Consider the following 6015-nt stretch of genomic DNA (forward strand, 5'->3'; position numbering starts at 1 on the left):
TTTTTTTTTGTTAATCTAAGGAAAAGGACTTGAATTCTTCAAATTTCCACACCGTATGGCCATACGTTTGTGTATACTTAACAATCCCATCAGTATGAGCCTATTAGAAATACGAACCATGCACAATAATATGGAGTTACATCTCTCTTGCAGCTATAAAAGTCACCACTCATTTTGGGGGTTTTCAACAGGATTTTGTTGTGTGTCTTTGGGAATTTGTGCCCATTTAGCCAAAAGATCAGTTCTGAGGTTAGACACTGTCGAATGAGAAGAACATACTTGTAGTTGGCTTTCCAATTCATCCTAAAGGTGTTCGAAGAGCTTAACTTCGGGACTCTAGAGGTACAAGCCATTAAAGTTCCTCAACCCTAAACTCAGCAAAGCAGGTCTTCATTGGCCTTGCTTTCTTCCACAGTGGCTCAGTCATCCTGGAACAAGAAAGGGCCTAACTCAAACTGGAAAAACATGCAATTGTCTAAAATGTCTTTGTATACCGTAGCATTAACATTAGCCTTAGCTGAAAAATAAGGTCCTAGCCCAAACCCTTACCATTATTTCTCCTTCATCGAGACACTATACATTCTGGTAGGTACTGTTCTCCAGGCATCTACCAAAGCCAGATTCTTCCATCGGACTGCCATAATGTCATTCCAGAGGTATGTTTCCAGAGGCCAGTGGCAGCAGCATGCCTTACACCTCTAGGTAACACTTGACATTGCGCATTGTCATCGTAGGCTTTTGTTCCACAAGCTAGGAAATGGAAACACATTTCCTGAACCCCCAAATGCAGAGTTTTTGTGCTGATGTTGTTGATACCAGAGGAGGCAGTTTGGAACTCTGTAGTAAGTAATGCAATAGGCAATTTCACAAACTGACTTGATGCAAAGGTAACAGTGACGTGTTTAACGTCAATGAGCTCTTAAGTACAACCATGATATCAATTATTGTCTATAAAGATGGCACAGTGGCGTACTTGAATTTATGCATCTACTTGCAGTGGATGTGGCTACAACGCTGAAATGCAATCATTTTTAAGAGGTGTCCACATACATCTGGCTATATAGTGTACATACACAGCGGAAATTCAAAATGTTTGTTTGTTTTCAACTGGTTTAGAAATAGAGATGAGCGAGCATACTTGCTAAGGACAATTACTTGATCGAGTATTGTCCTTAGCGATCGAGTAATTGTCCTTAGCGAATACCTGCCCGCTCAAGAGAAAAGGTTCGGCTGCCGGCGCGGGTGAGAGGTGAGTTGCGGCAGTGAGCAGGGGGAGCAAAGGGGGAGAGAGAGGGAGAGATCTCCCCTCCGTTCCTCCCCACTCTCCTCTGCCGCCCGCCGCCGGCAGCCAAACCTTTTCTTCCAAGCGGGCAGGTACTTAGCGAGTATGTTCGCCCATCTCTATTTATTAATGAAGTATGTGCCTCTTAGTTACCTTTCTTTCCTTTGACACCAGCCTACAGAAGCTCCTGATTTATGGCAGCATGCATCATATAACCAAAAAGAGTTGTGCCGCATCGCATGTTGTCTACATTTAAACTAGCGCCTAAAGTTTTAATGTAGTTGCTTAGTTGATGGGCACATATCCAGTACAGTTTATGCTCTTGTAACCTAGAAAACCTTGTATAGCACATGTGTCAAACTTCAGGCCCGCAGGCCACCACGTCATTTTATGCAGTTTGCGAAAATCATTGCCATCCTAGCAGACGATCCCTCTTTTAATGGGTCAGTGATGCTATTTGTGTGGGAAAACCAAAGGAGAACAAACACTAAAAGCACATGAAATTACATAGGAAGTCATTCATGTGATGCAAGAAATGATGTACTGGTATATGTAGCACTTGTGTCTAAAGAGTAGCCTGTAAAACCTTAGAGGAGCTATTACTGTTGTCAGGACATAGCCATCGCTTTACAAAAGTCTTTCTCTACTTTTGTTACAGCTGATTCAAAATGGGCAATTATGGATTTTTGGGCTGGACATAGGGAAATGGTCGTTGCTTGTAGCAATCCCTGCACTGTGTGTCAAATATGCTGAAAAACGTGGCCTGTTATTTTCAGTACAAGGACTTCAGAGAATCAGACCTTGCCGTTTTTTATCTGTTTTCATTACTGGCTTGTGGTCTTGCAATTCTATATCAGTCCTATTGTATTTGGCAACTTGCTGGGTGCTTTTAGACCTGGTATCAGCATTGTAACATAATGTATTAACTAATCCTTATGTAATGCAAGTCAAGTCAATGACGGAGCGCCAGTGAATGAGTTGTGCAAGAAAAAGCAATCCGACTTCAGACTAGATAAAAGATAACGAAAGGAAGTTATCAGGAATTTTTTTGGCATGCAGCTTCTCCCCTTCAGTTTTAAAATACTTCAGAATTCTCAAATGTCGCGCAATGTGGGTAAGTTTGTAGCTTTTGTAAATATTCAGTGATGTGTACTCCGTTAAAATGACACAAGTTGTGACTAATTTTGTGAATGCGATTCTCAAATTTTGGTTAACAGCCTCACTCCTCTCAAACTGTGAACACCCCCCCCCCCTCTAGCCATTTTTTTGAAAAGTGGAGAGTCATAACAATTTGGCACGAATTAATAATTTTATCAAAAATGATTTGCACCAAAAGGGTACAACTTAAATGAGCACAAATTTTTTTAAACAACCTGTATTTATATGACAGCCAATGGGATAACCAGCGAAACTACAGTTTACATAAAATTGATATTTTCCTTCTTTAACCCCTTAATGACATGGCCTATTTTGGCGTTGAGGACCAAGCGAATTTTTTTTTATTTATTTTTTTATTTATTTTTTGGTATTTTTCCATCTCCATTTTTCAAAAGCCATAACTTTTTTATTTTTCCGTGGACGCAGCAGTATAAGGGCTTGTTTTTTGCGTGGCGAGCTGTAGTTTTTATCGGTGCCACTTTTGGGTACATAGACAATATCGTAAAATTTATAATTTTTTTTTTTTTTTATAATAACAGGGAGAGAAAACGCATCAATTCTGCCATAGATTTCTTTTTCTTTTTTTTACAGCGTTAATCATGCAGCATAAATGACACACAAAAATTTTTCTGCGGGTCAGTACGGTAACGATACCAAAATTGTTATATTTTTTTTTAAGGTTTTTACACTTTTTTGCAATAAAACCCCCTTTTTTTTGGAAATCTTTTTTCTTTCTCTATAGCTGCATTCAAAGTCCTGAGGGCTTATTTTTTGCGAGACGAGCTGTAGTTTTTACTGGTACCATTTTGGGGAATGTATGGCTTTTTTTATCACTTTTATTGCATTTTTTTGTGAGGCAAAATGCTAAAAATTAGCATTTTGTCTGTTTTTTTAGCATTTTTTGTTACGCTTTTTGCCGTACAAAATAAAAAGCGTGTTCAACTTTTTGTACACGTCGTTACGGACGCGTCAATACCCAATATGTGGGGTTTAATTTTTTCCCCCTTTTTTTATGCTAATATTAGAAAAAGCATAAAAAAGGGGGTTTTTTACATATTTTTTTTACATTTTTCTTTTTTTTACACTTTTCTTTTTTTTACACTATTTGAGTCCCTCTGAGGGACTTGCAGCACTGTGCCTGATCGCTGTCATAAGGCATGGCAGAGCTACTGCTCTGCCATGCCTTATCGCTTGTACAGCGATTATAGGCACAGGCAAAACAGGACGCTGCGGGATAGCGCGGGATCTTATGTGATCTCGCGCTATCCCCAGGACGTACCGGTACGTCCTGTTGCGGGAAGTACCAGGCTCCCAGGACGTAGCGGTACGTCCTGGAGCGGGAAGGGGTTAAAAGCCCACTCTGGGTTTCCCTTGCTCCTAGCTTGCAGTCCACCACCTCCAGTCAAATAGTTGACATAAAATCCAACAATGTTAGAATGGGGTGGTGGAGGGGGATGAATCGCCATGTTCATTGAACTGCATAAAAACAAAGGGGAGTAGAGACTCAAACAGATATTGCCTTCGAGCTAACAGTAAGTTGCAGTTACTAAGCTTTAGCTACTAAAATCACATCTATGCTGCTCAGTCTTGCTGTACACTGTCCTACTTGATGATTCCATGTCTGTGTGTGTTACAGACAGAGCGGAATCTGCAGTTCTCTGCGCAGTTTATAGAATGCAGCACAGCAGCCAGGCTCCTCCAACTGTTACTAAAAGGATTGAGAATCAGCAGTACAACCTGCAGAGGGAAACTACAGTATACAACTCCTATAATGACCAGAAATAATAGTAGTTTGTATGTATACAGATGCAGCTTATTCTGAAAACTCATTTGAAAAGTTTGGTACTCAGTCAGAACTTCTGTTGTACCTGTAATGTGTCCCAATGAACACACCTTGTTATTAATTTACATCTGGGCATAAACTGAATATGGGAGACTTCACTAGACTTGGTTGTCCATGAAGTGAGCAGTGCTATATGTTTGCTGTCCTTTCATGATTCATTTCCTGTGATGAGTGATCTTCAGGCTTTTGATGTTACTTTTTGTAATCGAATTTGATGGACAGACTACTTTTGCAGTGCAGATTCCTGCTGGGATCCACTCTGTCCTGATAGCCTGTCTGATGTATAATGTAAGTTGTATGTTTATTAAGGGAGCCAAGGTAATACTTTGCCTAATTTCAAGAGCACATAGTCCCTGTTATAGTTTGTTTACTTAAATTATTTACTTTGCAAAGCTTAAAGGGAATCTTCCCGCTCCTATGAGTGCCAAAAAAACAGCTTTGGCCTCATAGGAGTTGAAGTACTAAATTCAGTAATGTGACCTTTAGTCCTCTATCACACAGGCTACAAAATCTTACTACACAATCAATGCTGCAAAACGCATGTATCTGAAGTTCATGGTTTCCAATGGGATCTTTTCACATAAGAGATGTTTTGTAGCGTGAAAGAACCTATTGGAAACCATGGGCTTCATATCCATGCGTTTTATAGCGATGTCTCATTGCTACAAAATGTTGTGATTTGGTAGCCCTCCCCACTGTTCTGTCAGTCTGTGCACACAGCATTGTAGTCAGCAGGATGCAAGCAGCTATGGCTTTGATTGATGGTGTAGCAAGGATTTAATTTAGTTTGGTGCCATTCCGCTTTTTGCCCTTCAAATCTGAAGCTTAGTTACTTGTTGTGCTCCTCCACCCAGCAACTGATCTGACATTTCGTGTGAGAGCCATAACTGCACACTGGGTAGAACAGTTACAGAAGCTACCATCCACTGCTCAGTGAGTATTATCCATGGGTTGTGTTCTATTTAACGGGACGTGTACACGATACTTGTATTACTGATCCCCGATTCTGAACCTGTTATCCTGGAGACAAATGCTACTCCCTCAGATTAGGCGCCTTCATTATCAGCATGGCTTGTAAAGAGGCCCTTCTGCAACTCGGTTTGTCAGATCATGACATTTTTACTCTTCTTAAGAGTAGGAGGCTGGTTACAACAGCAATATATCTGAAGATGTGGAAGAAGGAACATGGAACAATACCTCTGCAGTGCCACCTATTAGAAGGCAGCATTCCTGCAAGTCAAAGTTAGACTGTTTATACAAGCCTTTTAACAATGACTGGGAATTGAAAACGCAGCCGGAATCCATACACATTCATCTGTTTCTGGGTTTTTGCTCCTTATCAGTGTACAGGGTATCAGTTCTCCTTGAGGAGAGCACCTAAAAGGTGTGTGAGGAAACATCCAGAATGTGAGTGAGCAGTTTCTAAGGCTATCCATGCTCCTTTGGGAATATGCAAATAAGGAAATGAAACAATACTTCTGCAGCGCCAATGACTGAGAATTGAAAACCAAGCCAGAATCCATACTTGAAGATTTGGTAAAATGCTTAGTTTTTAAGTTCTTCAGAGGTCTTTACCGTAAAAACTATTACCGCTCATTCCACAAGCAAGTAGCTGTGGTGAACAGCTCCGTATAGAGACCAAGGACAGCTAACCGCAGCTCAGAGATGTCTAAGGGACCAGCAGTCTGTATTGATCTTTGCACCACCTACTCCTGTGTGGGTGTCTTCCAGC

Source organism: Eleutherodactylus coqui, chromosome 5 (genome assembly GCF_035609145.1).
Source record: "Eleutherodactylus coqui strain aEleCoq1 chromosome 5, aEleCoq1.hap1, whole genome shotgun sequence".
Classification (NCBI taxonomy): Eukaryota; Metazoa; Chordata; class Amphibia; order Anura; family Eleutherodactylidae; genus Eleutherodactylus; species Eleutherodactylus coqui.